This window comes from Puma concolor, chromosome A1 (assembly GCF_028749965.1).
Source record: "Puma concolor isolate L17-30 chromosome A1, mPumCon1.1.hap2, whole genome shotgun sequence".
Classification (NCBI taxonomy): domain Eukaryota; kingdom Metazoa; phylum Chordata; class Mammalia; order Carnivora; family Felidae; genus Puma; species Puma concolor.
The window spans coordinates 14,493,014-14,515,971 of NC_141667.1; positions in this window are offsets into that span (position 1 = coordinate 14,493,014).

The following is a 22,958-nucleotide window of genomic DNA, read 5'->3' on the forward strand; positions in this document are numbered from 1 at the left end:
TATAATAAAGCTCATAACACCCATGTTCTCAAGGGTACATCCTTCAATCACCTCCACCACTACATCATCTTGTAAGATAACATGTCCTAACGGTTCCACTTTCTACCGAGTCAATATGTACAGTTGACTTAATCTGAGTTAGTGGTTATTTATTTTGATGGATCAGTTCTATTCCCTGGGTGGCAGGAGTTACTTTTTATACAATTTGATAATTTAGTGCTATATTGACAGGAACTAACTTTATTAATATGGGGATATCTGACCAGTGTTGAATAATGGGTTGCTTTTACACCAAAAATACCCAGCCAGTTGGATGATCTTTAAAATCAGGACCAACAGAAAAAAGTTTACTATTATGAAATGAAAAGGAGATTTATTAGCTTTCAGTATGTGCTCCTTAAATATGGCCTTAATTTATGTCACAAAAACGAAGCCAGTGGCAAATTTATGTGGAGACATAGAAGTAAATAAGTAAGTAGTAAGTAAATAAATAAAATAAAAAATAAAACAACTGTGTTCTGTTTTCCTGTACCAATTATTATGCCAAATATTTTCTTCACATCCATTTGAATTATCTCCCCACACATGTAGCTTAATATTGGATAAAACATAAACTGCTAATTTTAAAAATATATAGTTTGCAAGCATTACTCTTTCAACTTTACATCTTAACTTTTCTGTTCTTCAACTTTTAGTTTACCTCTTATCCTTCCTGATTTTTATATTAAAAAGAGATTAGAAGAAGTAATCACAATGTTCTTTTCATTCCAAGAATTAGGTAAAGGGTCTCAGAGTTATCTGCAAAAGGGACAAGTTCAACAATGATATATCTGACTTTCATTTAAGACAGCAAACTGGTATACTGGAAGAAAGAGTCACATTGAAGAAATTTACAAAAGAATTTTCAGTGAGAATTCTTTGCACTGGTAACTGTAAATTTTAAAATCTTCATTCTTTTCATGGGATTCAGACTCTCAACAGAAATAAAATTTCCTGTGGCATTTAAATTATATTAGGTAGGATATTTAGTTTTTATTTTGTAAAGCGTACGACCTCTAAAACAATCCCTGCCGGTGACACTGATGCATCTAAAATAAACATGGTTAGTTGTAGCACAGGACAGCACGAAGACAATGAATTTAATTGGTAAGTAATAGACAAGTTAATATGCTTCACAGAGAACCTAATTTTCTGTACATTAAGGTACAGAATCATAATTTCATTTATGTGCCTTGCTGAATTGCCACGGCACTCACACTGGATTGCCAAACGAATAAAAATGCATGTATCCATGCGACGGATCTGAAACTTAGTAGTGCTGATATGCACACACAGAAATAAAGATTTCTTGTGACCAGTAGAGGCTATCAGTTTTCAATACCTACTGCTTTTGAAATATCATTAATTTACTCCCATGGTTTTCCATTTGTCTATTTATTCATTCATTGAGTTACACATTTATTTAACAAATACTTGCTCTGTGCCTAGCAGGTACCCAACACTGTACTGACTATAGTGATGCATTCATGAGCAAAAAACCAACAGGTTTCAAGTTAAGAGTCTGGTGGGAGAGTCTGACACTCACATACAGTAACAAACGTGACTTTCGTGTTGATACAAATGCTCAGGAGGAAAGGAACATGGCTTTTGTGAGTTACACCAAAAGACCTGGTTTAGATGCAGGGTTTTGGGAAGGTTTCTGGAGGAAGTAAATCTTTACATTAGATCTGCAGGCTAAATTGGAGGTGATGGAGGGGTAGGAGGAGTGGATCAGAAGGAGCACTCCAGGCAGAGGAACAGCATATGCAAAGCCCAGGAAGAAGAGAGTTTGTCACACCTAAGACATGAGAGAAGGCAATTGTGTAATTACAGTGTCAAGATACAATAGAAAGTTCTATGGGTTGGGGTGGAAGTGTATGCAGGGACTGGACAAATGACAAACCATTCCAACAACTTCTGCAAAAAAGAGCCATTTTTCCTACTGCAAGTTACTATCAACATTATACACTAGTACAAGTAAGTAATATCGGGACCAAGAAAACTAGCAAATACAACATAAACTTTTGAAACATAAAACATAAAATGTCATGTGAAACACCCCATGGGATAAATAGGGTATATTTCATCAGGTTTCCAACACCATGCCCTGTGATTATTTTTCATCTAATACAAAATTGGGGGATTTGGAAGATGATATAGTATCTCTGGAGCAGAGGTGCTTCTGGGTGTGAGAAATAGAACTGCAGATTAACAGTGGCTTAAAACATATGGGCATATGTTGTTTGCCTAACAAGAAATCTAAAAAACCTGGAAATCACCAAGGACACAGAATCTCTTTATTTTTCTTCTCTGCCGCACTTAATGTCTTGACCCATCATGGCTATGAGATGTCTGAGGTATCTCCAGGAATTTTTTCCTTAAAAAAGTCCTTATCATGGCAGAACCAAGGAGGAGGAGGGTGTAAAAACAATTTCTCATTCATATCCATCCCTTCTATCAGGAAAGCAAGACACATTCCCAGCAAATCCAAATTCCATTGCATTGGTCAACAGAGCATCATGTTGCTATCCCTACCTAGGAGTCTGCAAAAACGAGAATTTGGCTCTTCTCAGACCCTCATGGGGAGGCCAGAAGGGGAGAATAGAGGGGGACTGCTTGCTTATTCAGTCAACAGTGCAAGGATGTGAAGAGATTGGGTTATGGGAATACTTACCTTGGAAACCAAGAAAGGCGTAACTTATTTTGGACATAATCATCCAGTAGGCTTCTATCTATCCAGCTGGGGTTTTGTGAATATTCTACAGTGATTTCCAGATTTTCTGTTTTTAATTTTATGATTACGGAGAAAAAAAAAAACTAATGTTGGATCACATGAACATAGGTTGGGTCACATGGATGACTGCTCGAGAACTGCCCTTCATGTTTTGTTAAGGTTTGGATCGCACTGGCACCGATCACATCTATGATGGTCATCAGCCAGCAAAAAAACCCCAAAAAACCAAAAAACACAAACACACACACAAACAAACCAAAGACAATAGGCCATGAAAATACACCATGTTTTCTCAGAAGTAAAGGCCAAGTGATGTCATGAAGCGCTATGCAAATACAGCTTTCACACGAGTAGAGAAAAATGGTAGGTGAACTGAATTAGCAGATGGCCAGGGTAGCGTGAGCAGGCCAGTTGCTTTTAAAACCATGATGGGATAGTAGTACATTATTCAAATTTCAAACGTCAAGTTTCTACACAAGATGATTCACCACATTAAATTAACAAGATTAATTTTAATTTTATTGGCTTTCTAGTTTGGGTTGCTCTTGAAATTGTAGATTTGTTTCTATAACTATGTCCTCTGAACATAAGATGTTTATACCTAGTTTTATATTTATACACATTTACACATTATAAACATGGTATGATCAAAGTACTGCAAATCAATGGCAAGTGAATGGATTAATATTTTTTTTCCTTTAAAATGTTTCTGTTCAGATTTTAGAAACACTGTATTCGAGGACCCTTCAAGTTAGTCATGAAAAACCCTGAAATCACCCTAGTATGCCCCCTTGTCAAGAATAACTATTTATGTTTATTTTTGCTCTATCCTACCCTTTGCTATTCCACATTTTTAAGAGGCAATCGATACATTCTTCCTGTGCATTTTTAGATTTGTCCCAGAGATTTCATACTCCAATCCAAGTAACAGCCAGATCAAAAAGCATTAAACGCCCCTGAATAGGGTCGACTGGAGTTCTTCATTCAGTGTATAAAATGAACCGTTTACGTAGAATTTTAAAGCTGGTCATAATTTAATCTGCTGAGGAAAAGGTGGAGTGTTTATGCAGGAAAAAAAATTGTAAAGAAAACTTGATAAAGAAGCCTGAATCAAAATTTAATGGATAGGTCCAAATGGAACCTTGTTTTGTGCTCACAGTACAATGTGAGCTTACTTTCCTGGAACAGCACAACCAGGGATTGTAGAGGTCATTTGCATGGAGTGCATCGTGCTGTCTCCAAAACGTCAAGAGACTAAGAGCCCTACTAATGCCATTTCATAAGCTAACAGAAACATGAGCACCAGGACCTGGATGTCCTAAAAGAATACGGGTCTCTTTCTTTATGTCATAGAACTTTGGAAATAAAACTGGCTATTTAAGGGAGGGAGTGCAGAGCGAAAGGACATATATTACAAACCGGTTCACTGAGCAGTGGCTTATGTGTGCCCTTCTTACTGAGATTCTGATTGCTATAGGAGTGAATACCCAGGTCTATACTAAGAAATTATAGTAAATCTATACCTAGATCAATCTGAAGTGTACATTTAGGGAATCCGATTCTCCAGTAAGCAAGCTTTGCAGGCTTTTCAGGAAAAATGCTTTAAAATCAAGGAATCAGGAGTGCCTGGGTGCCTCAGTGGGTGCAGCATCTGACTCGTGATCTCGGCTCCTGTCATGATCTCACGATTTGTGAGATCCAGCCTCACATCAGCCGGGTCTGCACTGGTGGTGTTGAGCCTACTTGGGATTTCTGTCTCTCCCTTTCTCTGCCCCTCCCCCACTCGTGTTTTTTTTTTTCCCTCTCTCTCAAAATAAATGAACTTAAAAAAAAAAAACACATAAAATCAAATCAAAGAAACAGTATTACTGACCACAACCATTTTAGGGCCTCTGACAAAAATCTCTAAGGTTATTTCTGCAAAATATTCTATCAGGAAGTATTCAGCGAAAAGAACAGGACACTGAGCAATGTTTAGTCTTTTATAAAAAAAAAAATACGACAGCATAAATTGCAAATCATTATGTAAACTAAAATAATGAAAGCTCTGAGCAGTTTGAAGGTTTCACATGAAAGTCATAGTTCTGTGCAATAATAAGAAAGAAACCGGGGCATACTCAGAGAATTTAATTAAAGACTGGATAAAAAAAACAAATCAATGCTTATTTTGAGCAAATCTGTTTGGAAAGTGGCCTTTTGAGTTAGCTGATGTGTCTTGGCAATCATTTGTGGTGGCTGCGTTTACGTTGGGAGGCACATTCATTCTCAGTAATCACCAGAAAATGCGGAATTCTGAAATACATTGATCATGACCTTGATCTAGATTACACGGAAAACGCCTGCAATTGGAAATGAAGGGATTCGATTTTAAAAGCCGAGATTTGCTAAAGGACTCCTTATTCGTGAGTGCTGCAGCAGCCGAGCCATTTTCCTCTTTCTGGAGCAATCTGGACGTGTACCTGTCGGCCATATTTTCTTTTATCAGAAACTGTTGCTGGGGCAACCATCTCCTTTGTAGGGGCCCAGGATAGCTGCTTCTTTTTGGAAACCGGCTCTGGGCTGGTTGCCAGATTTTCAATTCTCAAGTTCAGGACTCTATGGTAGCTTACTTAACTCTGCGATTAGGCTGAGAAAATACACAGCACGAAAGCTTTTTAATTTTTTATCCCTCAAAGGAAGCAGAAGCTATCACGTGACTGAAATCTAGAGAATTCTTTTGCAGGGACATAAACTGTATCGACAAGGAAAGTAGACTGCTTTTTTTAGGAAATAACTAAAGGGAAGACAAATATTATTAATGTTTTTCAGAACATCAGGGATCAGAAGGGTTATGATTTACATCCCAGCTTACAGTTCTCTGGTTCTAATCCCATGCAGGGAGAGAATCAGTTCACACTGATAAGAAGCAGTGGGTTTTCAGTATATTTCTTACAGTTTTCTACCAAAATGAAAGATGTGCCATTATTATAAAAGAAAAAAATCAATGCTTCTGAATCCAGGCTCGTTTGAACAAATCATACTCCTTAATTGAGTTTCTCCTATCCTTACTGTCTTTATTCCTAAATCTTATTAGACTTCAGGATTGAGAAGGAGCTTAACAGATCTTCTGGTCTAACTTCTGATTCATTATCTCATGAAACTGTTCATTCCCTTTCTGAGCTCTAATTATTAAAAATTATGTTTTATATGCTATATGTAATATACATCTGAGTGTCCTATTTATCTCTTTGTTCTACTTTTGTGCTTCGATGTCATGTAGAAGAAACCTAGACCTTTGTTCATTTTAAAGCTTTTTGGTAAAACTAAAAATAGCTATTATGCCTTCCCAAGTGTAGCGGCCATGGAAGTGTGCCTTTGAAGGACCTGCTGCAAGACCTTATCTGGTTGACACTCTCCAATGGCCGCACCTTGGGATTCACTGGGTCACTGATGAGAGGGCGTGCTTTCTCCAGACTGCTCCTACCCAATGACTGAACACACCTGCCATACTGGAATGAAGCCACTTCTGCCTATAGAGGATTTGTTAAGAGGCAAGTTTGGCTTAGGGACTTCCCATAGGTCTGGCCAAGACCTTTCTAGAACTGCATGCTGTACTGAGGCTCTTTCTATATAATTCTTTCTTCTGTCCTTCCCAGGTGTCAGGGCTGAATCATAGTCTTAAGACTCTTCCTACCTACTCCTGGTCTCTCTGTCTTTATTCTTCCTAGACATTTTCCAATAAATCTCTTGTATATCCAATTCCATCTTGACTCTAGTTCTCGGGGGACTTAAATAGACATGCCAAGTGTTTTCCTTTTCAAGATAAATGTTCTCAGTTCATCAGTCTCTTAATACATATGTAGTGCTTTGCAGATCTTTATCTTCTAGATGCATTCCAGTTTCTCAATGTTCCTCTAAGAGAGGCACCCATGTAGAACAAGCATCTCAAACCGTCTGAACAATGCAGACGAGGGCTTCACTTGTTCTGAGTTCTTGTATTCTGTGCACAATATTTTTACAAAGCATTTCAGGATGACATTAACATTTTGGTCAGCTCTATCACTCTGTTGATTCATAATGAGCTTGTAGAAAATCAAATAAAGACTTTGGATTCAGTTAAATAAAATTCAAGGGTACTTTAGCTATTCAGTTTTCAAGCTCTTTGGGACTTGAATCCACTGAGACTTTTGCACATTCACTTTTTATAATTAAAATTCCTGTACCCCTGTCATATGCAGACAAAAATCTAGGCATGGGTATTTATATCTGTTCCAAGTTTATGTTATTCAATAAATTTAGATCATCTTGCTATCTATTATATTGGCTATTCTTTGTACCTCCCACCATCTTGGAATTCCATAAGCATAACAATATTTAAATCAAAGCTACCTTTGGGGTGCCTGGGTGGCTCAGTCGATTGAATGCCCTACCTCGGCTCAGGTCATGATCTTGCAGTTTGTGAGTTCGAGCCCCACATCGGGCTTGCTGCTGTCAGCCTGTTAGTACAGAGCCTGCTTCAGATCCTCTATCGCTCTCTATCTGACCCTCTCCCGCTTACGCTCCCCAACCCCTGCCAAAAAAAAAAAAAAAAAAAAAAAAGCTATCTTTCAAAATACACAGCCATGACTGAGAAGAAGCCATAAGGAATTTATCTTCACATTAAATCAATCATTACCTTTGGATAGGTAATTACATTTGCCCAACAATATTACCATTCTTAGCGCATTTCTTCATCTTTTCCGTGAGGACTGTATAAGAAATTTTCAGGGGTTCCTGGATGGCTTAGTTAAGTGCCTGACTCTTGATTTCTGCTCAGGTCTCAATCTCATGGTTGGTGAGTATGAGCCCCACCACTCCTCACCTGCTCTCTCTCTCTCTCAAAATAAATAAATAAACTTAAATAAAAGAATTTTTCCAGTGAATTACATAAATATAAGTAAAGTGCACCTGAATACATTTTCTTGGTTTATAGATAAACCATATCAAAATATATGACATATCCTGAACCCATATGGGTGCTCAGTATTTATTAATCCTTTCTCAACTTAGAGCATAAAATCCATAGTTGGTGCAACTCAGGAAATGTAAAAGGGATGGGAATATTTTGTGAATATGTCTAACTAGAGTTAAGAGAGTTTAGCTTGGTATCATTAGCCTTGGGAAATGATTTATGATACTGTAACTCATTATGTATAAGAAATTGAATTGTAAGTTATTCTTCTCCTGTTACACTGTTCTCCACCTTAAAAGGTGGTTCATTAGAGAATCATGACAAAAAATTAACTGAGAAGTGAGTGAAAATTCTAAGTGCAAAGAAAATATCAGTAAGCATAATTAAGGAATATAAGGTTTCAAAGGCTCACTTTGGTAGAATTTTTAAAACCTATTGATATCTCTCATTATCATTGTTAAAGTAATTTGGAGGTATGTAATACCAATTATTTAATTGTTATCATCAGTATCATGTCCTCCATTGATAATCATGCAATATATTGACTTTGGATTTCTTGGTCCTTTCCCCTTATTTCCTAGTAATACAAAGCATTTGTAGATTTTATTTCTATTCACATCAATGCAGTTTTCCAAGCAAAATATTTAATTTTTTTTAATGTTTATTTATTTTTGAGACAGAGAGAGACAGAACATGAACGGGGAGGGACAGAGAGAAAGGGAGACACAGAATCCGAAGCAGGTTCCAGGCCCTGAGCTGTCAGCACAGAGCCCGACGCGGGGCTCGAACTCACAGACCGTGATACTATGACCCGAGCCGAGGTCAGATGCTTAACCGACTAAGCCACCCAGGCGCCCCGATTTTTAAAAATTTTTTTAATATTTATTTATTTTTGAGACAGAGAGAGACAGAGCATGAACAGGGGAGGGGCAGAGACAGAGGGAGACACAGAATCTGAAGCACCAAGCAAAATGTTTAAAAAGAGAATTAGGAGCACCTGGGTGACTCAGTCAGTGGAATGTCTGACTTCCGCTCAGGTCATGATCTCATGGATCCATGAGTTCGAGCCCCACATCAGGCCTTCTGCTGTCAGTGTAAAGTCTGCTTCGAATCCCCTTTCTCTCTGCCCCTCCCCTGCTCATGCACTCCCACTCACTCTCTTTCTCTCTCTCAAAAATAAAATAAACACTTAAAAAAATAAATAAAAAGAGAATTAATTTGACAGCAATGCATTTATTGTATTTATTTCAAAACTACCATGAAAGGGCACATGCTTGGAAAAATGGAGTATTTCCATTATTTTAAGAAGTTTTCATATATATATATACAAAAGGCAAATATAGGCATCTAAACTCAACTTTTTCATATGTCGACTCCATTTTTCTATGACAAGAGCGCATGGTTGTTTTGTTTTGTTTTTATGGTGAGAGGGCAAGTTCCTTCTTTATGTCTTATCTAGAAGGCAGCATTACTTCCTGAAGAAGAGAGTGTTTTTAACCTCTGCTTGAGGTTGTATGTCAGAAGGTAATTTACTCCCCCTGAAAATCTTAAGGTTTGTCATGTTCTGTTTTTGTAGACTAAACTGGAATTTTGCTTCCTATAAGTTGCTCAAACCTAACAAATATATCTTAAATCTACAGGCTTTAAAGTTACATCCCTTACGTCGTTTTTTCTTTCATAGGACAGCTGTTTAAAATTTGAAGAAAGAAAGTACTTTCTTCCCCAGATATGGTTTACTAAATCATTCCTATAACACTGGACACTTTGTAAATATTGTCAGATTAACAACATTTTTTCCTGGAATGTATTGCACAAAGTGAAAACAGCACTCCAGAGTGGTCTGATGAAATCATGTGTATGGAATTAATCTTACATTATCAAATGATTAATATTTTTTATTTAATACACTGTTATTAACACTATTGTAGAATCTAGTTAACTTAAACCAAATGCCAAATTTAACCTCTCCATTACTAAGAAATTTAGAACTATAGGGTTATAGAGTGATAGAATTTGAGTTAGAAAGAATGTTCAAAATTATGATTAATCATTAATTATGATTAATTAAAATTATGATTAATGCAACCATGTCATTTGTCTACTTGGAATTCTTTATTGCCTCTCTGTCGCTTTCAAGAGGCAGAGTCCAATCTTGGACAAGCCAGCCTTGTTCACTATTGTCTCTTTATTACTCACGTCTGGCTCTGTGAGTTTTTGCTTCTGCAATCTGTTGTGTATTTCACAAACATTTCTTTGGGAGCTGTTTTCCCCCTTAATATCTTTGCCTAGAATACTCTTCCTAATGGTTTCTAAACTAAATATTACACATTCTTTCAGAATTTTCATAAACTAATCCTATAAGCTATAACCAGTAGAGATCTATCTATGTAGGTTGACAAACCTGAAGGAACTCCTCTAACATCATAAAGGTACCATCTTGACTATAAAACCCTAGGCTTGCCGAATATCCTTCTGTTATTGTTTTGGCTGTTTATAATGATTATTATCTCTATCAAGAGCACAACGATACAGCTCATTTTATATCTTCATCACTCCTTTCTTCAACTGGATCCTGGTAAAGTCTTCAGATTCAAGTCATAGTTACTTTTGCACATCTTGTCTGGACGTGTGGGCACATTACAAGATTAGATACCTGATACAATACTTGTTGACTGAACTTTTTTCACTCATAACTAGAAAAGTGATGCTATATATATGCCGAAGAAGCACAACTATGTGCAAAACATATAGTTTGGATCCTGGCATTTTTCACTAAGTATCTTGGGAATCTCCTGCATTGGATGAGCCCCAGTTGCCACATCTGCAAAATACAGACAAACAGAACTTTTCCTCCCCGAACATCAAAACCTAGGCCAAAATGTTATCCGATAGCCACAAAAATGAAACAGACTTCGCGAACACTAGAAGAGATCTACATTAGTTGTTGGAGGAATTGGATTCGAGGTCCTGAACCTTCCACAATAGAGCTGTGTCTCTGTAGAAAATACAGCATGCATTTAAAGGCAATTCCACTGCCAGAGACTGGGGGGTGGGGGGGTGGGGGGTGGGAACAGCATCAGAACGGACAGTACCATGAATCCCACCCATTTGAGTGAGATGCCTAACAAATTGCTCTCCATTACTGTGGGGCCCTAGACCTTGGGCCTACTTAACTTAATTCTACAACTTACATGAAAATGGGCAAACTGCACTGGTGACATATTCTCATATTCACAATGGCTCAGAAAGAAATTGTTGGGAGAAGGAGCACATACAGAAAGATCAGATTCATTGGTAAAGGAACCCGATTTCACATTCCACTTTCATGACGACGTGTTGGTCTAAACACATTTCTTCTTCCTAAAGAAGTTTCCTTTTGAATCTCACCAACAAAAGATGGCACGTCAACATGCAAATGGAATGAAATAAAGACATTGCATAGGGACATGTACTATCCATGGCCAGGAAGGTGAAGAATTTCTGGATGGTACCAAGTGGATATCACTCATCAGTAAACTTGAGGCAAGCAGACTTACCCTAAAGATTAAGTGTAATATATTTTTTCAATAAAATAGCCCAAAGCTCAGGGTCGATAGAAGAGATGACAAGGACGTCACGTGGAAGATTGCAGAGTAACTTCGAGAATGGTCCCATTCCGCAAACTGGTGCCGCCGCTCTGGAAAACAGTGTGGACGTTCCTCAAAAATTCAAAGCAGAACTACCCTATGACCCAGCCATAGCACTACTAGGAGTTTACCCAAGGGATACAGGAGTGCTGATTCATAGGGGCACAGATACCGCAATGTTTTAGCCCTTTCAACAGTAGCCAAATTATGGAAAGAGCCTACATATCCATCAACTGACAAATGGATAAAGAAGATGTGGTTTATATATGCAATGGAATACTACTCGGCAATGAGAAAGAATGAAATCATGCCATTTGCAGCAACGTGGGTGGAACTGGAGGGTGTTATGCTAAGTGAAATAAGTCAGTCAGAAAAGGACAGATATCAGATGTTTTCACGCATACGTGGATCTTGAGAAACTTCACAGAAGTCCATGGGGGCAGGCAAGGGGGCAATAGTTACACACAGAGAGGGAGGGGACAAACCACAAGAGACTCTTAAACACAGAGAACTGAGGGTGGGGGAGGGGGGGGGAGAGGGGAAAATGGGTGATGGGCATCGAGGGCAGCACTTGTTGAGATGAGCACTGGGTGTTTGTATGTAAGCCAATTGACAATAAATTATATTTAAAAAAAATTATCCCATTCCCAAATGCACCTGACCAGAGCATTTCCACCAGGCGTGGATGTGGCTTGGGCTGGCTGCTAAGAAAAGTGGGAATTCTGCCAAAGCAGACCTCGGTTATTGGTGTTAGGAGAGAAAGAAAAGATAAACGGTTCTCCAGCTAACTTCCAGCCACAACACACACGCAGGGTAAAATGACTCAGCACGGCAATACCATCCCCAGAAACTTTCGTTTGCAAAGTCAATCCTTCCTTATACTCTTTCCACGGGAAACTAAAATTCCAGCCGGAAGCAAACACCCCTAATGTCCTATCATCAGAAGACAAACGTTTGTTTGGTTTAGAACGTAGACACCAGGAGAAAACTGGTGAAGAAGTCTGACAACTGTCCCATAGCCAGGAAAGCAAAATGGCTTCTCCAAGCATTACTGTCTGGTTTTCCCACAGTAAAAAATAAGTAAATAAGTAAGTAAGTAAGTAAATAAATAAATAAATAAATGTTTTAAATAAAAACAAAGAAAACAACACAGACCAAAAAATCAACGTGTTAGTATGGTTAAAAATATTCCTTGTTTTTGAAAGGCATGAGAAGTACTGTGAAGTATTTTGTATGACACGACCCTCTTTACATGGTGGTGAGGGCTTGGGCTTTCCCACATTTAACTGGGTATAAACTATTTTGATATTTGTCAGTCTGGTGCATGACAACTACCTCCTTGTTCTTAGCTGCATTTCTTTGATTATTGTTTAAGGGTTAGCATCTTATTATTTCTCTGTTGGTCAATTCTGTGAATTGTTTTTCCTTGTCTTCTCAGGTTTACTAGAAAGTCTATAAATTGTTTGCCCCTGTTCTTTTCCATTTTTGAACCTAAGACTATTAGTACATGTTTTTACTAATTTGTAGGCCTTTTCAATATTTTTTTATTGTAACGTCTGTCAAATGCATCGCAAAAACTTTTCCACTGGTTTTAAATTTTCTTTCTGGTATTTGCCAGTTTGGCTTAAGGGCCTATTTGCTGTTTGAGCATTTAAGTTATTAGATTCTCAAATGTCTTAACCTTTTCTCTTAATTGTTTCTGAGTTTCATGTGATTATTTTTTAAGGGCACCTGGGTAGCTCGGTCGGTTAGGCATCCAACTTCGGCTCAGGTCATGATGTCATGGCCTGTGAGTTTGAGCCCCGTGTGGGGCTCTGTGCTGACAGCTCAGAGCCTGGAGCCTGCTTCAGACTCTGTGTCTCCCTCTGTCTCTGCCCCTCCCTGGCTCGCACTCTGTCTGTCTCTCTCTCTCTGTCTCTCTGTCTCAAAAATAAATAAACGTTAAGAAAATAATGAAAAAGGCCTTTTTTATTCTAAAGCTATAAAAGTATTCTTTTGTTTTTACATTTAAGTCTTAAATCCATCTAGAGCATAGCAAGAGCGTATAATACTTTTAAAGGATAGTTATTCTGTACCCAATATATTAGCGAGTCTATTTTTTACTCACAGTTTTAAAGTAAAATTTTTATTGTATCCTGGAGATTCATAAATCTGTCCTTCTGTCTCTGGGCTCTTATCTTGTCTGTTGATTTCTATAGATTTTTGTGTGCCATTATCATATGATTTTACTCCTGTGTGTTCCTTTTATATTCATTTATTTACTCAGTTTTACGTATGTTTTAAGCACAGCATGAAGAATCAGGGATAGAACATGGAGCAAGACAGATAAGGCCCTTACTTGGAACTTAGTGAAGAAAGATGATGATAACAAACAAAGATGAAATACAATCACAATTTGTACCAACTTCCAGAAACAAAATAAGGTGGAGTGTCAAAAGGCTGTCGATTTAGACAGGACGCTTTGGAAGAGGTCAGCTGATTAACAAGCTAAATTCCAACTGCAGTCTTAATCCCCTTTGTCACATAATCAAACACATTGATAGGTTCCAGGGATGAGGGTAGGAACATATTTGGGGACTCATTATTCTGTGTCCTACAGGAGCTCACATGGCAGTGTTGTGTGATTGCACAGCAGCACCGGGATGAAAAGGCAGAAGATGGATGGGAAGATAGGGTCTTCTTTACCATGGATTTAAACAAAAACCAGCCATTGGAGTATTTCAAGAGGGACGTGCCATGATGCGATATGAGCTTTTACATTCTTTTTTTTAAGTTTAGTTATTTATTTTGAGAGAGAGAAACCACAGGAGGGGAAGAGAGAGGGATAAAGGGAGAATCCCAAGCAGGCTCTGTGCTGTCAGCAGGGAGCCCGATGTTGGCTTCCAATCCACCAGCCGTGAGATCATGACCTGAGCCAAAACCAAGAGTCAGATGCTTAACTGACTGAGCCACACGGGTGCCCCCGGCTATGAGCTTTTAAATGACTTTTTAAAATCAGTGTTTTATTGTTTATGCCAATCATTTCTTACTGGAGGTGAACTCTAGAACAAAAAAAGATAAAAATACTTCCAGAAAATACAGCAGCAATTTTGACTGAACCCACACTGAATATATACAAATACTTGGCAAATTCAATCGTTATAACATTGAGTCTTTCCATTGTACAAAATCTATCCTTTTGCTTATTCAACCTCCTTTTGTATTTTATTTTATCTTTTTTTTTTTTTTTTTTTTTTTTTTTTACCTTTTGGCTGTATTTCATGTTAGCACTAACCTTATATAATATTTACAAACAATTTTCATATGCTATAATTGATCATTATTACTTAAGTGCTATTGATTTTTATATATTTTCTTTAAAAAATCTGACAACATTGTACAACCTTGCTGTTCTCATATTTTCCACCTCATGCTTTTTGGCTTTCCAGGTAGATAGTTTTTGTGTATCACTTCAATATTTATACATCTAACCTATTTTTGTTAACAAATTGCATTGACAAGGACTTACAGCACATTAGTTAACAATAGAAATGATAAGTGTGAGGTATTGGTTTGTAATGAATGCTTAATTTTATTAAATGCCTTATTTTAGCATTCTCCATTAATGTGCAATAAGTTACATCATTCTATTTCTCAATATTGAACCATTCTTATATTCTTTGAACAAATGAACAACTTTTTCTTGATAAAGTATTTTTCTACTTCTGTTGGAACTTATGAGCTAATAATTTTAGGATATTAATGACTCATCCATATGCATGTGATATTGATCTATTATATTTTTTTAGAGAGACAGAGAGAGAGCACACAAGTGCTTGCAAATGGGGGGAGAAGGGCAGAGGGAGAGAGAATCCCAGGCAGGCTCCACACTCAGCATGGAGCCCGATGTGGGGCTTGATCCTACAACCCTGGGATCGTGACCTGAGCTGAAATCAAGAGTTAGACACTCAACCGAGTCACGCAGACGACCCTATCTGTCATAGTTTTTTTGCCATCTTTGTTCCTTGGATATTAGAGTCATAGCAACTTTATAGAAAATATTTGATGGGTCATGTGTTTATCTGCTCTGGAATAACCACACACACACAAAATCGACGCTTTGCTAAAACCTACTGGTGAAGTCTTACGGCATCTGGTGCCCTTGTTTTTGACTCAGGCTTTCTAAATCTTTTGTTAGGTGAGGTTGGTCGTTTATATTTTCCAAAAAAAAATGTGTATTTACAAACTTATCAATATAATGTTATACTTTACTCCCACACAGCATTTTATCCTTTTTGTCTCTAGGGTTACTTTTCCTCCATTCATTTCTTTATTCTTGGGAACGTTTGCAAGAAAGTTCTAATTGTATTAGTATTTAAAGAAAAAAAGTTTGCTTTTATGTATTATATTTGTTCAAACTACTAATTTATTTTTTGTTCGTTGTTAATGTCATCCAACATTCCTTGGGAGGAGGGCACGTGCAGGTGGGTAGATTTTTTAATACAGCGCAACTCATTTTCTATTGGAAAAGAAAGAAAAATAATGTCCGCATCCACCATGTATTCCATGGCTAAGACTGAATGCTTTAAAATGTCAGCAGTCACATTTTAAAAATTCCTTTGATTTTTTTTTGATTCATTTGTCATAGTATTCTGCTCTTGATTTATGGATGTAATATGGTTTCAATTTCCACTGAGAATACTAACTAACATTCTTTCTATTTTCCTATGTTAACCTTGTTTCATTACAGAAAGGCGATTATTGTCTTTGTTTGAGTTTCTTTTCAGGATAGCAAATGTCCTCCAATGTCACATTATCTAACACCAGTGCCAATTCTTAGAATTGATGGTGTGGATCCATATTTTGCAGCTGACATGGATTCTTTCAAAAAGCTCTGAGCTGAGTCATGTACCTGTGTCAACAGGTGAATATGCTTACCTTAGCTCTGTAGGAAATCAATTTGCTTTCCTAGAGGCATGTTTTAGCAATACCAACACGTGGATTTTTTGGTCTGTGTTGTTTTCTTTGTTTTTATGTAAAACATTATTATTATACTATTATTATTACCATTATTAGTATCATTATATTTATTTTTTACTGTGGGAAAACCAGACAGTAATGCTTGGAGAAGCCATTTTGCTTTCCTGGCTATGGGACAGTTGTCAGACTTCTTCACCAGTTTTCTCCTGGTGTCTACGTTCTAAACCAAACAAACGTTTGTCTTCTGATGATAGGACATTAGGGGTGTTTGCTTCCGGCTGGAATTTTAGTTTCCCGTGGAAAGAGTATAAGGAAGGATTGACTTTGCAAACGAAAGTTTCTGGGGATGGTATTGCCGTGCTGAGTCATTTTACCCTGCGTGTGTGTTGTGGCTGGAAGTTAGCTGGAGAACCGTTTATCTTTTCTTTCTCTCCTAACACCAATAACCGAGGTCTGCTTTGGCAGAATTCCCACTTTTCTTAGCAGCCAGCCCAAGCCACATCCACGCCTGGTGGAAATGCTCTGGTCAGGTGCATTTGGGAATGGGATAATTTTTTTTAAATATAATTTATTGTCAATTGGCTTACATACAAACACCCAGTGCTCATCTCAACAAGTGCTGCCCTCGATGCCCATCACCCATTTTCCCCTCTCCCCCCCCTCCCCCACCCTCAGTTCTCTGTGTTTAAGAGTCTCTTGTGGTTTGTCCCCTCCCTCTCTGTGTGTAACTATTGCCCCCTTGCCTGCCCCCATGGACTTCTGTGAAGTTTCTCAAGATCCACGTATGCGTGAAAACATCTGATATCTGTCCTTTTCTGACTGACTTATTTCACTTAGCATAACACCCTCCAGTTCCACCCACGTTGCTGCAAATGGCATGATTTCATTCTTTCTCATTGCCGAGTAGTATTCCATTGCATATATAAACCACATCTTCTTTATCCATTTGTCAGTTGATGGATATGTAGGCTCTTTCCATAATTTGGCTACTGTTGAAAGGGCTAAAACATTGCGGTATCTGTGCCCCTATGAATCAGCACTCCTGTATCCCTTGGGTAAACTCCTAGTAGTGCTATGGCTGGGTCATAGGGTAGTTCTGCTTTGAATTTTTGAGGAACGTCCACACTGTTTTCCAGAGCGGCGGCACCAGTTTGTGGAATGGGACCATTCTCGAAGTTACTCTGCAATCTTCCACGTGACGTCCTTGTCATCTCTTCTATCGACCCTGAGCTTTGGGCTATTTTATTGAAAAAATATATTACACTTAATCTTTAGGGTAAGTCTGCTTGCCTCAAGTTTACTGATGAGTGATATCCACTTGGTACCATCCAGAAATTCTTCACCTTCCTGGCCATGGATAGTACATGTCCCTATGCAATGTCTTTATTTCATTCCATTTGCATGTTGACGTGCCATCTTTTGTTGGTGAGATTCAAAAGGAAACTTCTTTAGGAAGAAGAAATGTGTTTAGACCAACACGTCGTCATGAAAGTGGAATGTGAAATCGGGTTCCTTTACCAATGAATCTGATCTTTCTGTATGTGCTCCTTCTCCCAACAATTTCTTTCTGAGCCATTGTGAATATGAGAATATGTCACCAGTGCAGTTTGCCCATTTTCATGTAAGTTGTAGAATTAAGTTAAGTAGGCCCAAGGTCTAGGGCCCCACAGTAATGGAGAGCAATTTGTTAGGCATCTCACTCAAATGGGTGGGATTCATGGTACTGTCCGTTCTGATGCTGTTCCCACCCCCCACCCCCCCACCCCCCAGTCTCTGGCAGTGGAATTGCCTTTAAATGCATGCTGTATTTTCTACAGAGACACAGCTCTATTGTGGAAGGTTCAGGACCTCGAATCCAATTCCTCCAACAACTAATGTAGATCTCTTCTAGTGTTCGCGAAGTCTGTTTCATTTTTGTGGCTATCGGATAACATTTTGGCCTAGGTTTTGATGTTCGGGGAGGAAAAGTTCTGTTTGTCTGTATTTTGCAGATGTGGCAACTGGGGCTCATCCGATGTAGGCGATTCCCAAGATACGTAGTGAAAAATGCCAGAATCCAAACTATATGTTTTGCACATAGTTGTGCTTCTTCGGCATATATATAGCATCACTTTTCTAGTTATGAGTGAAAAAAGTTCAGTCAACAAGTATTGTATCAGTTATCTAATCTTGTACTGTGCCCACACGTCCAGACGAGATGTGCAAAAGTAACTATGACTTGAATCTCAAGAGTTTACCAGGATCCGGTTGAAGAAAGGAGTGATGAAGATATAAAATGAGCTGTATCGTTGTGCTCTTGATAGAGATAATAATCATTATAAACAGCCAAAACAGTAACAGAAGGATATTCGGCAAGCCTAGGGTTTTATAGTCAGGATGGTATCTTTATGATGTTAGAGGAGTTCGTTCAGTCACGTTAACCTATAAAAGTTTCCTAGAGCGCGCTGCAACATGTGATCTTTCTAGATACTGTTGCCTATCTTGTGTCCTTGCGGATGCATCCGGAGCTCCTGATGACATCTTGGCTCTAGTGCTTGACCGTGGCGTCTGCCCCACTTGGCTCTGAATTTCCTTGACCCCTGGCTGCCCCCACCCACCCTTGTGATCTGGGTCTTTACCAGAAACTGAACCTGCTGCTCACTTTCTGCGCTTTAGTACTGACTCTGCAAATTCCAGATCTAAATTCTGCTTAGCCCAGCAGTAGGTATCAGTGGGGACATATGTAGGTAAAGCAAATGGAAGGTTACGTAAATGCCCAAACAACTCTTGCCAAATTTTCCACTCAGGCAGAAATGTCTCTTTTGATGTGGGTTAGGTGTATAGAAGTTTTGTTTTTTTTTTTAAATCAGAGCTCTTTGGTACTTTTAGGGTCTGATATACCACATATTAAAGGGACCCTAGTTTTGCCTTTTTGTGCATGGACTTATTTATTGGCAATGAATTTCATTATTACAATGAAAATGTAACCTGTAGCCCAAAGATTTGTTGTAGAAAAGTTAAATGGAAAAAAAAGGAAGTGTCAAAGGGTATTATTCTGAACATAAGCCCGTCTATAGCCATAAAGTAGTTTAACTTTTAAACTACTTTAAATTTTAAAATTAAAAGTTAATTTAACTTTTAATTAATTAATTTAAAACTTTTAAAACTTTTTAAACTTTTTAAAAGTTTAATTTTAAAAATTTCCCTGTGGTATTGGGATGGTTCACAACGACAGATTCAAAATCCCAATATGCACATGTAGCTCTATGCTATTAAAGCCTCTGGATTAGAATACGGTCTGTTTCTTCTCCTTCCCTCCTTCTCTGCCTTATTCCTTCCCTCTCTCTTCCTTCTTCTTTCCCTCTCTTTCTGTCTCTGTCTCTGAAACCGAACGTATCTATTATAGCAGTACTTAGGAGAACCTTGATTTCCAACATACTTATTATAATTAATGGGTCTTCAGAGAAGTGCCTTATGCAAAACAAGCCTGCTAAAAATGGGAGAATTTTGTCTGCTTGATTCCAAAAGACCCCTAAGCAATATTATAGAGGAAAATATCCTGTCTCTCAAAAGAAGACTATTCTTCTCTTGCAGGAATCAATCTGCCATTAGAGACAAAATATAAAGAGGCCGAGAAGCTTTGTGAACGTTCCATTTGCTTTTTATCTACACCTGCACTTTGTTTTTTTAATTTAGGCATTCTAAAAGGTGTATATCAGTACTTAATCATGGTTTTAACTTGCATTTCCCTAGTGATCAATGATGTGGAACATCTTTTCATGTCCTTATTTACCATCTGTATCTTTTCTCCGATGAGTGTTTATTAAAATCTTCTGCCTAAGTTTTATTTGGCCTGCTTCTTATTATTGAGCGATAAGAATTTTTTATATAATTTGGATCCACATCCCTTATCAGATAGATGTTTTGCGAGTATTTTCTCCCAGTCTGTGGCTGGTCTTTTCATTTTCTTAGCAATGTCTTTCAAAGAATGAAAGTTCTATTTTGACTGACTCCAATTCATATGTTTTTCAAAAGGGTAGTGTTTCTCCTCTTCTATCTAAAAGAAGTCTTTCCTTAACCTGAAGTCCTATAGACTTTCTCCTACATTCACTTTCAGAGGCTTTATAATTTAAGAATTAGGTTATGAAACATTTCAATATGTAGAAAAACTATCTTGTAGTTTCTGGTAAGGTGAACATATCTTTACCATATGATCCATCCAGCAATTTCAGTCCTAGGTGTTTATTCAAAAGAAATGAAAAGCTATGTCTGTAAAAAGTCCTGTATATGAATGTTTACAGCAGGTTTTTTCATAATTGCCAAAAATTGGAAAGAGCTCAAATATCTATCAGCTGCTGAACGGATTAGTTACCATTCCTGCGGCCACAGGATGCTGGTCGAGATCACCAAGGCTAAGGAAAAATGGCACAAAAGCTACATGGCTTGTCATTTCATTTAGATGACAGTTTAGAAAAGGCCAAAACTGTAGGGACAGAATCACGTTGTCAGTCACCAAGGGCCAAAATGGGGGAAGGGACTGATTGAAAAGTGATGCAAAAGGTCTTTTTGGAGAAATGAAAATGATCTGTATTTCAGTTTTATCAGAAACTATGTGACACGTCATGTTCTTCGAAACTCTTTGCAGGGCACATTTGGAAAAACAGTGAGCTTCGCTAAATGTAAATTAGACCTGGAAAACGTGCGTAAAATTTCTTTCAGAGTTCCACTTTTACATGGCTATTTTTCAAATGTCTATTTATTTATTTTGAGAATGGGAGGGAAAGACACAGAGAGAGATTCCCAAGCAGGCTCCATGCTGTTAGCACAGAGTCCCCTGCTGGGCTCAGTCTCCCCAACCACACCATGAGACCATGACCTGAGCCAAAATCAAGAGTCAGTCACTTAATCCTCTGAGCCACCCAGGCGCCCCCACAACTGCTTTTAAAGGAGAAGTTTTGAGTCTGTCCATAAATCCCCTTTACCCACTTTTCACTATAAAAAAACTAATTTTTCCCAGGATGTGACAGATCCCAACAATCAATTCCTGGCTCTCATAGAGGTGGCAATAAGTTATTACAGAAGTTTCTCTATTCTTATTAAAAACAGAATCTGTCAATGTCCTGGGCTAGAAAAATCAGATGCATACTAGACCTTGCTTTTCACATATTTCGCATAAGTTATCTGCCTAATTATTGCTGCCTTTGAAGTCTTTGAATTAAACTTAATCACTTAGTTTTTTTCTTTCTTCTCACTCTCCTAGTTTAGGCTTTTGTACGATTCATCTTGGACTGGTGCATTTGGTTTTCAATTGATTTTCCTACCCTCAGGCTCTAATTCTTCCAATTTGTGTTGACTGTGACCCAATAAACCTTCAAATGCAGACTTTATCAAGTTGCCTAACACATCATAATTACTTCTTCCGTTTGCTTTTCAATGCTTTAGGAAATATGGCTCACTTGTATCATGGTTCCTAACAAAATATTCTCCAAAACATAGGGAGCTAAGGCATTTTGTTTAGTTTCGTATTTGTAATGTATACCTGAATATAAGAGAAGTTTTCCCCCAAATCGTTTCCCCAAACAAAAGATACACTTGTGTTCTTATAAAATCTTCCATATATTGGCGTAGTCTCTCAATGACTTCATTTTATTTTTTTTAATTTTTATTTTTTTTTAATTTTTTTTTTAACGTTTATTTATTTTTGAGACAGAGAGAGACAGAGCATGAACGGGGGAGGGGCAGAGAGAGGGAGACACAGAATCTGAAACAGGCTCTAGGCTCCGAGCTGTCAGCACAGAGCCCGACGCGGGGCTTGAACTCACGGACCGTGAGATCATGACCTGAGCCGAAGTCGGCCGCTCAACTGACTGAGCCACCCAGGCGCCTCTCAATGACTTCATTTTAGCAAGAAAATATATTTGGGAGAAAGCACCCAACCTTTAATGATACCAGTACGTGTGATACATCAGTATCAAAACTGCAAGATTGTTCATTGTAAGTAAGACTTTACAATGTTTAACCAATTTTATGAATTACATTTATTTAAAAAAAAATTTAATGTTTGTTTTTATTTTTGGGAGAGAGAGACAGACAGGCAGAGTGTGAGCAGGGGAGAGGGAGACACAGAATCCAGAGAAGGCTCCAGGCTCTGAACTGTCAGCACAGAGCCCGATGTGCGACTCGAACTCACGAACTATGAGATCATGACCTGAGCTGAAGTTGGACACTTAACTGACTGAGCCACCCAGGTGTCCCATACATTTCTAAGAATCTACTTTACGATTTTATCTTATTCTTTAAGTTGGTCAACATCCACCTTCCACTTTTTTTTTTTTGAATTTTCTCATTGAGATCTATCTATCTACCTACCTACCTACCTACCTACCTACCTACCTACCTATGTGTCCATCTATCAATCAAAATGAATCAATAAATGAAATCTATTGAACATTTATGTATTGTCCATCTGGATTATCATGACAATCAAGGAAAATGTGATCAATTCACCTTCTCTATCTACATTTAGTTTCTTCGACTTCTAAAAGAAATTGGTAACTTCATTTCCTACAGGGTTCAGCAGTAATTGGCATTAAAGTTGGTTTATGGGGCTCTCAACCCCCAGAAAACTCAAACAATATCCATGCTGGCATGACCTCCACTCCTCATCAATTTTTTTGAATACCGTCATAGA